This window comes from Ursus arctos, unplaced genomic scaffold, assembly GCF_023065955.2.
Source record: "Ursus arctos isolate Adak ecotype North America unplaced genomic scaffold, UrsArc2.0 scaffold_16, whole genome shotgun sequence".
NCBI classification, from domain to species: domain Eukaryota; kingdom Metazoa; phylum Chordata; class Mammalia; order Carnivora; family Ursidae; genus Ursus; species Ursus arctos.
In genome coordinates this window covers 37,193,705-37,205,197 of record NW_026622830.1, presented here as the reverse complement: position 1 = coordinate 37,205,197, position 11,493 = coordinate 37,193,705, and the positions used below count along the sequence as shown (strand labels likewise).

General features: G+C 41.6%; 1 long non-coding RNA gene across 2 annotated transcripts; it reads left to right on the top strand.

Annotated features, from left to right (window-relative positions):
* The first annotated feature begins 378 nt into the window (after positions 1-378).
* LOC130543792 (uncharacterized) lies at positions 379-5,424 on the top strand. Of its 2 annotated transcripts, XR_008959406.1 has the most exons (3): positions 379-712; positions 1,213-2,583; positions 4,721-5,424. It is a non-coding gene; the product is annotated as an uncharacterized LOC130543792 (long non-coding RNA). The 2 variants fall into 2 exon arrangements; XR_008959405.1 differs by having other exon boundaries at positions 379-2,583.
* Positions 5,425-11,493: the final 6,069 nt, after the last annotated feature.

Below are 11,493 nucleotides of genomic sequence, written 5' to 3'. Positions count from 1 at the left end.
ACAAATGTATGAATGAATCCTATTAAAATCCTTTCACGCTGTGAGATCCGAATTCCAGGTGAGTTTATGTTCTAGTAAGCACACATAGCCTGTATTGATACAAGTCCATAGTCTGTGATTAAAGTTGCCAAACCAGACTGCGTTTTAGGGGTTAGGGAAAACTGGATTATAATTTTTGTGGAAAAGGAATTACAAATTTAATAGCCAAAACAAATTAGGTTGCAAGCACTTTTATGGAATTGTACCAATTGCTGATGAAAGTTTTAAAGAATCCTGCCTCCTTTTTCAGAGTTCTCAGGGCAATTTATTCATACCTTTATTGTTATTATTATTATTGTTATAACATTTTATTTATTTTTTGAGAGAGAGAGAGAGCAAGTGGGGGAGGGGCAGAAGGAGAGGGAGAGAGACTCTGAAGCAGACTCTGCACTGAGCAAGAGCCCAACTCAGGGCCTCATCTCACAACTCTGAGATCATGACCTGAGCTGAAATCAGGGTTGGCTGCTTAACTGACTAAGGCACCCGTACTTTTATTATTGATCTTACTTTGCCCTAGGAGAATGTGTCTATTTGCATATCTAACCTCTCACCAGACCTGGATCACCATCTGTGTTGGAACATTCCAGAGCACACATCTCCTCCCCACCTCCAGCATACAGTTTTCTTTCTGGGTTCACAGTTAGAGAGCATGTTCAAGCAACACTGGGGCCAGGTGGGTTTGAAGAGCTCTGATACTTCCAGGTTTGGCCCTAAAATATCTATACACACTCTACTTTTCCTTTCTACATAAAAAAGGACTCTGAGGTGGAAGGAACCCAAATCTCTGAGTTACTGCTCAAAAGAGAGGTGTGGGACCAAGGGTGTCTGCTTTTAACTGTGCATAATGAGAACTAAAACTTTGTTGTTCAAAGCTACTGTGACTTAGGGCTGTTGGCTATCGCAGCTTGTATTAGCTGCAAGACAGGGACACCTGTCTCATCATTATATTTCTAGACCTGAGCATAGTACTTTGCATGGAGCAGTTGTTCAATCTGTGTTTGTTTATTGACTTTAATAAAGGTGATCTTTATATAGACCTTACTTAATAAGTTCACTCTCCTTAAAGTATTCCTACTATAGGTGGCTGACCTATAAATATGAACTCATCTATCTTCTGATTGTACTATTCTCTCATAGATTTCGTCTTGTAATATTGGTCTGTTTCTTTTGCAGACAAGCTTATTTGACTGGAATGTTTGGAGAAAGTAAGAGAAGTCAACAACAAGCCAGAACACCTTGCAAATATTGTTGAAGAGACTCTTGTAGTCTATTATGACAGGATTTTATTGTTGTTACTTTTTTTTCTTACTAAAAAACTATTATAAGACAGTGAAGAGTAGTTTTAGTAATCTTAAAAAAAAGTTTCTATTATGGGAAATTTTAAATACATACAAAAGTAAAAAGCATAATACAATGAATCCTCCCATACCCATAACCCTGCTTCAACAAAACTCATGACCAATCTTATTTCCTCTTATATTCTCATGTACTTTCCCCTCTCAGATTATTTTGAAGCAAATCCATGACATCCTATCATTTCACTTGTATATTATTTCTTTCAGTTTGTATCTCGGAAAGGTAAAGGCTCAATTTAAAAAAATTAAACACATGCATACTGTATGTGAGATATAAAACAGATTTGAGAAGTCAAAACCAGAGACTCTCTGGGTGTCAGAACGATTAGGATTTAGAGATGGCGGTGGAAGCTGTTATGTGTTCACTAAAAATTTTTCTTCTTCTTGATGGACATACCAGTAGACTACATTTCCCAATATCCTCTGGATTTAGACTCAGTCACGTGACTGAATTCTGACCAATAGAATGTGGAAGTCATGTGTGCCACTTCCATGTTTAGCCCATAAAAGTCTCCTATGCGTGACCCTTTCTCTTTTTCCTTGCCTGCGGGCTGAATGTGCCTGCCCGAGATGACGTTAGAACAATGATCAGCCTGGATCCCTGGAGCAGAGCCCTTACCCCACCCCTAATTGTGCCCAGAACACCCTGGCTAGGCTTTTGTGTGACTGAAAAATAAAATTGAAAAAATGTGTTAAACCACTGAAATTTGGAGGTTTGTTACAGGGGTTTTCACTACCTTCACTAATAAACGGGGTGGTGTATGGCAAATCTTTCCTTTCGAGGGCCAGATGACAAACTTTTTTGTCTGTGGGCTATACGGTTTCTGTTGCAACTACTCAAACCTCCTGTTGTAGTAGGAGAACAGCCAGAGAAAATCCATGAAAAAAATGGGTGTGTCTGTGTTTTCATGAAACTTTGTGTACGCAAGAGACAGCTGGACCACATGACTTAGTTTGCCAGTCCCTGTTCCAAGAGATCGACACACTTTACCACCTCCTCTCAGGTGCTGTTGATGAAGGAATCATAGCAAAGTGGGGGCAGATGGATTCCACTAACCAGCCGCGTAACCCCTTGGGCAAGGTATTGTACCTCTCGGAGTGTCAGTTTCCCTTATCTGCAAATTGGAGCTGAGAATCGCTGCTCTAGGACTGCGGTGAAGTTCAACTATCGCTTCCACAGCAGGGCGAGGTGAGTAGTCCCAGGTCTTTCTCTCCCCTAGATGAAGGACACCGCACTGTGTCCATGAGGGCAGAGAGCTTCTCCGTGTCACTCACTTCCCAATTTACATAGTAGATGCCCCATAAATACCGTTCAATTGATGCAACTTTCAGAAAACTGCTGAAAAACTGTAGCTGAAGGGATCTGAGATACACTCTAAGACCTCAAGGAAACACAAACAAACAAAAAGCCCAAAGTGTTGCTCCATTAGAGTCCTTTGAACTATGAAGGGGTCACAGTGCTCAAAAGTGAGAAAATCACCACCCTCAGAGGCACTCCCAGGGGCTCCCCCCTTGAAGCAACAGCGAGGCCTAAGGGACACCTGGACCTCTGGTGACATTCTGCTCCCTGATGCCCCAACACCCACACATGCAAAACGTGTGAAGACTGAGGGGGTTCTTGTGGCGCTCTCCACTTCACCCGAAGCGCCCCCAAACGTACAAAGAACCTGAGAACACTGAGTGCATGACCTTTTGCGGAGGCCCAGAAACTGCATTCCCGAGTGAGGGCTGTCCTTCCCAGGCATGAGCTGGAGCGGTGGGGAGATTGGATTGGTTTTTTGACAAGGCTTGTGATGGTTCTTCCTTATGGGGCAGGGTCCTTTACTGCGTTTCTAGTGTGATATTAAAATACGAAGTCCTGCCTGTCCACTGACATCTTCTGTGAAACAATGAGCCCGGGTAGCTCTCATCTGTATTTTTAAAAGACCCCTTTATTGTCTTTGCTTTGCTATAATTATTTCTGTGCAAATTCTGGGAAGCAAAATAAAATCTCAGGGACATGTGATAGCTGAAAGAGAAAGTGCTTCATAATTATAATGTTATATATTATACATGATATGAGGTTGGTTTTTTTTTTTTTTAACTTCTGACAATTTCTAGGCACGAAGTGAGTGAACTATTCACTCAGAGTTGAGTCTCAGAGTCTGAATATTGGAAGCGGAGCTTAGAATTCACTATCCAGCTTCCTTTTCTAGACGAGGAGATTGAGGTCCAGAGAATTAAGTAGACATTTTCAATATTGCAAAGGGACTTAGTGGCAGAATTAGGTTTCCCAGCTCCAAGACCAATGCTCTGTTTTTCAGAGGAAAGTTTTAAAAATGAGAGTATGACATACACATAGAAGAAAGTACATATCCTATGTGTATGGCTCAGTGGAATTTTTACTCCCCAGAACAAGAAACAGGTACCCAAATGTTACCATTGTTCTGACTTCCATCACCACACATTTGAATTGCTTTTAAAGCATTAATACAAATTGAATTTTACAGTATATTTTCTTCAGGATTTGGCTTCTTGTGCGATCTTCTATCCCTCTCCTCAACTTTTTATTTTGAAAAATTTCAAATGCCCAGAATAGTTACATGTATAATTGAATGAACACCCGGACATCCGTGTGGTAGACTGCACAAATGATCCCAGTTTTTCCTTCATGTACCCGGGCCCTTCACAGTGTGACTTTGTGGCTTTTCTCACTGCAATGTGGAGGCATCTCCCCTTGACTGTGCTGGCCTTGGGATTGGCTTAGACTAACAAATGCAGCACCCCCTGGGTTGGGGGGAGGTTGTGCCGGCTCTATGGTTGGACCTCAAGCAGCCTCACGTGCTTCCTCTCTCTTTGTGTCTGTCTTGGAGCATTGTCACTGCCATGTGAAAAAGCCAGAATTAGCCTGCTGCAGGAAAAGAGACAGGGTTCTAGTCACCCCAGCCAAAACCCAGCCTATCCCCAGAAGCAGAGCCACTTAACTGACATGTCCTTGATCACACACACACACACACACACACACACACACACACACACATAAGGGGACCACAGAGATGACAGGAAGTGCGCAGTTGAGCCCAACTTAAATAGAATAATGAGCTAAAAAATAGTTGCTGTTGTATGAGGGGTTTATGATACAGAAAAAGCTGTTCAATATAACCCTTCGCCCCCAAATTGTCAGCATATATCTCCTTAGAAGAGATTTTGCTACATCGTCACAGCATAATTTTGCTCAGGACATTTACCACTGATACAACCATCTTATCTAATTTACAATCCTTATTCAACATTTCCTTACTGTCCCCGCAATATCACTTACAGTTTTTTGTTTTTTTTTTATCCAGGACTCAGATGAGAATTGCTCACTGGATTTCATTGCCATTGTCATGTCTCTTTACGTCTGCCTTGAATAGTCCCCAGGCCCCTTTTCTTTTGGTCTTTCGTGTCGTTAACGCGGTTAAAGACCCTAGGCCAATTGACTTTGCCAAATGACCTTCAGTCTACACTTGTCTGATTGGTTCTCCAAGATTAATTTCAGATTATGCACTTTGGGCAGGAAACTCCCTGGACGATGTTGTGTTCTTAGTGTGTCACATCACGGGGGCCACGAAGCCCATGTGCCCAGCCGTTCGGGAATCTCTTTCAAGATGCAAAGATCTTCAATCATTTTTGTGAGGTTAAGTGAGAAGAATTCTTGACTGAGGCTATGTTGGTGGTTATATTTTTTTTATGTGGAAAGAGAGAAAACACAAGTTTATCTGATTTCCCAGGAAGCTATGCCATTTTGTTCTAAGTTGTTTGTCAACCTTGTCCAGTCCCCACAGAGCAGTGGGCTGTGGCCATATTAGAGGGCGACTTTCCTATATGAATCAGTATTTTCTTGTTTGGTCTAAGCAGAAGTCATTATCAATTCATTCTTCATTATTTCACCTCAAACTTTTTTTTTGTTGGGGTAGCAAGCCAGGCTTGGTGTAAAACAAAAGAGAAATATGTTTGTTATTAATCACAACTGACTTCAGTGATTTAAAAATAATAAATACATTAACTGTGTGTCACTTTTTTTTTCAAATGCAAAGAATCTAAATATACCTAGAGAGGTTAAAAAGAGCTCAATCAAATGAAGAAGAAAACCAACAGGCTAGAAATGTCCTCTTTTTTTTTTTTTTTTTTTTTTTTAACAAATGAAGAGTTTTGGACATAATCTTTTCAATAGCTCCTGGTGGAGTTATGTATGAAAGAAAGCTAAAACTGGTAAATTTGCATCTAGAAATGAATAAGACAGCATGAGAAAGAGCCAACTGACACCTTTAAGGTGCCACATCAGAGATGTCTCCACACACAACAGCTTTCAGACTGACTGCTTCTCACATCTTTACTAATAAACACAAGATCTCATCGCCAATGCTTATGGCAAGGATTTCACAACGACTGGGGGTGTCATGCCTCATTTGTGAGCCAGATGTGTCTAAACTGAAATCTGAAGATTCTCATTTGGTAAATTCTAAACAGGATGATGAAAGTTAGATGAGAAATAACCCCTTGGAAGAATAAGCATGAAAGGGCTTGTTTACACATTTCTGGAGCTCAAATTTGGGATGGTTGTTATTTTACAAAGGTCGGGATTTTCCTTTATTTACCTGGTGTCTAACTTCGTTCCGAAATTGTAGTTGGTTTGTACATAAGTGATGAACAGAAAGTACTATTTTGGAATAAAGATTTTATTTGTCAGGGATATGAAAACCAAATAATAATTTAAAGGGATGTTTTGGTTACTCACAAAGCCTGAAAGATTAACTGTTCTCACACTTGTGTGTGTGTGTGTGTGTGTGTGTGTGTGTATGTGAGTAAACAATATGTGGTGGTGCTATCTGGCACAACAATATTGAAAAATTTCCTATACATGTATTAGTCAGGGCAAGTAACATCAGCTGCTGTAACAAACACCCCCCTCCCCAAGCTCAATGACTTAACAATTAAAGTGATTACTTGTTTGAACCAAAACACTTTGGTATTAAAGAGCAGCCTTCCTTTGAGTAAGGGGGCCAGCCAGAGTCCTTCTATTTAGTGGCTATGCATTTTCTAGAACCTTTATCTAGCTGACAAGGGAAGAGAAAAATACGTATATATGGAACATTGCTCAGGAAGCCATTGGCCAGAGGTCAGTCATATGGCCCTGGTAATTACATACTACATTAATATGTAAAAATTAATTGAGCCGTACACTTCAGGTTTGTGCACTTCCTAAGTGACCTCAATAAGCAAAAATAAGAAAAAATACCCTGTGATACATCTTTGAAGATAGGCTTTGACTACATTTCTTATAAATTCCTCAGTATAATCTTATATGTTCTAAAAAAGGCTATTTTGAACTAAATAGCATATTATTTTGTAAAAACCTAGGATCTCCTTCTCTGTTACAGTACTCTTATAAGCTAGATAGTGGACAGCATTTTTCAGATAATGCTAGTAGTGTTTAGATTTGTCAGAGGATAATAATAAATCAGTTGGCAGAACCAGGCCTAGAATTCTTCTTTAGACTTCATATAAATTTCAATTTAATCCAGTATCGACTATAAGAAATCTGAATTCAGGAGCACCTGGCTGGCTCAATCAGAAGAGCATGTGACCCTTGATCTCAGGATCATGAGTTCAAGTCCTACACTGGGTGTAGAGATGACTAACAAATAAATAAATAAACTTAAAAATAAAAGAAATGATCAGAGGAACTGATACCAAACTAAATTTGGGTAGTGAATAAAATTGTGCAAATGGGGCGTGAATTTTATTCTCATCCCCTCCTTCTTTTCTCTCCAGGATGTCTCACTCCTCCTGTGGCTGTCTTTTACTATTTTCCCCAATTGTTCAGTGGAGTGTATTTTCCTACTCTGTTGATATGAAGCTTAGGCATGTGACTTGCTTTGGTTTATGGCTTATGGGTAGAAGCGATGGTATGTAGGTTCTAAAGCTAGGTCTCATGAGACACCAGTTCTTCTCATGTTTTGTGCTTCTCTCCTGGGGCAGCTTTGGTGCTAAGGAAGATAAGAGAAGTTTGGAGCAGACCAAGAGCCAGTTGGCAGCCTGCAGCCAAGGCCAATGGGGCCCAAATTAGGTCATCCAACCCCACCTCCTCTGCAGACAGGGGAATAAATGATTATCATTTTAAGCTACTGAGTTTTAGGGGGATTCGCAGCATTATTGTGGAATTAGTTAACCGATTCTAAAATTCTAAAAGGGAAATGAGCTGATCCATCTATGACTCAGGTTCACATTTATCCACATAAAACAGGAGCAAATCCTCCATGAAAGTGTATAGTTGGAAGACCTTCCTATCCTACATTTGTAATTTGCCACATCTACGTATCTCCTCCACTATTAACCCAATCTTCCTTTGATTTAATTTCAAATCAGTCATTTAGATCGATATTTCCACCCACCCATATTCAAGCAATAATATCCGTGAAATCAAAAGTCTGGTGTGTTGTTACATGTTTCCTATCGAACTCCGTATCTCTATCTGTATATCTCTATGCACGTACATCTGTGGTAGTGATCATTCTATGTGTCCATCACCAAGCCTCATTTGCCATCTTCCCGGGCACAGGGAAGGATTACCTTTCCAAGCTAGGTGGGACCAGGTGACCACATTCTGGCGCAGACTGGGTAGATCAAGAATGATCAGAATCAGTGGTAATGATTTATTCATTTCTAGACCTGGTTCCTGAAATCTCCTGTCCTATCTATCCCCCTCTCTCTTTCCTTGTCTACTGGCTAGATACGAAGAACATAGTTCAGGACTCCAGGTTCCTTGAAAATGGCAGACTCAGTTGAGAGAAGGAACCCTGATTTTTAAATTATCTTATAGATCAGAGGCCTATCCCCACTTCCTTTCACCGTCCCTGCCACTCCACCAGCCCACACTGGACTGTCCATGCGTGAAAAATCAATGCTTACTGTGTTAAACTACCGAGAATTCAGGACATATTGGTTTTAGCAGTTAGAGTTACCTGATCTAATAAAAAAATGTTTCACCCTTAAAATTAGAATATATCCATCCATTTATTGCCCAAGCTTATCTCTGTACCACCTGTGATCCATATGCCATACTTTGGAAACAGTGCTATGATCCATTCATTTAATAGTCAAAGAAACAGCAAGGGAAGGTGTCACCCAGGTGTGCACAGTGAGTTAGAGCAAGAGCTGGGGCTCAGATCCAAGATGCCCAAGTCTCAGACTGGCCCAAGCTCAGGAATGCTGTGCAACTCTTTAGCCCCCTCAGGATTACGCAATAGCTTGTCGTCCACAGTGGCGACATCCCCTGTTGCCTCGGCACCACTGATAGATGCCGAGGACTTCCCTCTTTGCTCACCTGTGACTCTGCTAGAGGCTCTTCTCTGGCCACAAGCGCACGTCCTGCCTGTCTGCCTGCAGCGATGAGTGCCCTGAGCTGCCCTCCCCCAGCGCACACACAGGAGCTGATGGGCAAATACTCCCATTTCCTTCCTTTGAAGCCTGTTCTACAGTCTCTCAGCAGGGCTTCAGAGGGACTGAGCCCCTCCTTACCCACCCACACCCCCTCTCTTGGCTCCTTCCCTTTTCCTCTCATTTCCTCCCCTGTGGGACACGGCAGAGAACTTGAGGGAAGACATCTCTGAGGAGGTGGTCTCTGAGCAGCGACCACAATGTCAGGAGGGACGTGCTGGAGCAGAGTCTCAGGCGAGAGAGTCTCCACTTTAAACACCCCTGGAGGTGGCAGAGGGCTTGATGTGTCCAAGGTGTAGAAATGAAGCCTGTATGGCTGCAGCAAGGGGGTGATTGGTGTGTGTGTGTCTGTGGGGGCGGGGGAGGGGGCTCTTAGAGAGGTGGGCATGGGCCAGATCCCTACACAGAGGTTTGAAGTTGTCCCAAGAAAGATGGAAGGCCAGCAAAAGGTCTTAAGCAGAGGAGCCATTTAACCAGATTTGTTTCTGGAGTTCAGTAACAGCCTTTCCCAAGAAAATGCTTTTTGGTGCTTTTTGGCAAGAGACAGTATAGGGGCCCATTGAGGTTCACCTGTGAGCTCCCTCTTGGAGGGGAGGCCCGGCCTGGTGGGGTGCAGTGTCTCTGTGCATGGTGGCCAACGCCTACACTCTGCCTTCCGTTTTCACCACAATCTGTCTGTTCCTCCTTCCGGTCAGAAAGGGCTGGTGGAGGTGGCCCTGAGGGGTGAAGGTACCCCCACTGCTTTCTAAACTGACACCCTGGGCCCTGGTCTGTTTTAGAGCCCTTAAACTGCCAGCTACCTCATGCTAAATCCAGAGTGGAGTTAATTCAACTGGGAAGAAAATACGCACCCCGATTAAACAGGTATTTCCCCCCACACTTTGCCCCCCGCGGAATAAGCATCTTTTTGTATTAAAGGAGGCTCCAGCAATATTTCCATGCCCAGGGGAAGAATTCTATTACAAAGGCGGGCAAACTGGGCCCTTGAAAACTCCAACAAGGGATCCTGGAAATGGCAGGGAAAATTGTGAGCTATAGATGTAAAGTAATTGACTCAAAGTGGCCCAGACAGGCAGGACAACTCAGCGAGCTGAGGGGAGTCTCTGTCACCCTGTTTCCTTCAAAGGCGGGGAAGTCTGTTGTGAAAGCAATTAGGTTGTTTGAGACTTGGAACTGAGGCGTCTCAAAATTAAAATAAAACTACAGAAATCCAAAACCAATCAGTACTCAGAAGACTGATTAAGTCTGTCTTTAAACGTATACATGCTTGAATAATATTATTCGAGTTATTATATTCATGAGGATTCTGAGAAGTCTTACGGCGTTATGAAGTTTTATGCGAAATGATTTTGCAAAGCTGTTTTTGGTGTGAGCCAATGTGACAAGCACTTGGATAAACAGTTTTTTCCCTCCGAGAGGCACATGTATTGTGGTTTCAAAATGGATTTAAAGAGTTGGGTCAGAAATTGTTTTAAAAGGTGAGCTTAGCCTTGCAGGTTTTGCATTTCTTAGTCTGAAGCCCCCAGCCCCCAGCCCCCCTCTGAAGTTTAAAAAGTTGGTTGGATAGTACAAATTACTTTCTTTGTTTTCCATTTAACAGAGCTCATGTTTTTTATAGGCATATAAATTATTTTTGTGATTTAGATCTCTACAAACGGCGGCATGAAGAGAAATAGTCAGTGGCTATAAAAAATGTATGATAAATCACTGCTAATTAAAAATGCAAGTATTGACCATGTTAACTGAGTCAAGGAATTGTGTTTTTATACTATCATTTAACCTAATTCTCTTTTTTATCCATACAGGCTCATCTTATTAAAATAGGCCGTTATCTCAAGCTCACTGAGGCAGTTAAAAACACAAAACACATTTCCAGCATCTGAACAAGTTGTGAAAGCTTGATCTGTGGATATTAGGATGAGTATTTGCAGAGGAAGAAGACGCCTAGTCACACGATCTTCATGAGATTGCTGAAGGAGAGATTTTACTTCATTTTTCCATATTTATCTTTAACTTTAGAGAAAGGGTGCAAATCATTATCTTGTCAACCTGCCCACTCTCTGTGCTCCAATATTTCTTATAAAACAGGGCTAATACTAGTATTCATTGAGTTAATAAAGAATCTAGGACATGACTGGTGCACGGTAACTTTCAGAGTATGTTACCTCTATTCCCCAGCCCCTAGCACCCAGTGATTGAGCAGGTAGCTAATGCTTAGCAACTACTTATTAATGAGAATTCTGGTAAGGGAGACCTTTTCTAGAATTCGAATGATAGGAGAGATGTACTCATTAGCTCAGGGAGGCCAGTGCCGCTCGATCAACTCCCATCACCAACACTTATCCTGTGCTACAGGGACCCGTCAGCGGTGTGCTGGAGACAGACAGACAGACTTGTAAGAGCTGAATGTGAAATTTCCAGGAATTTTGTGAGCTGCTTTTATTTATTTATTTTTTTAATAATTTTTATTTTGTTATATCAGTCACCATGCAGTCCATCCCCAGTTTTTGATGCAGTGTTCCTTGATTCATTATTTGCATATAACACCCAGTGGTGAGCTGCTTTTAAACATGACCATTATTAAGAACTAAATTACCTAAATGTGCAATTAAATAAATTATACTAAAAGCAAGGTAAT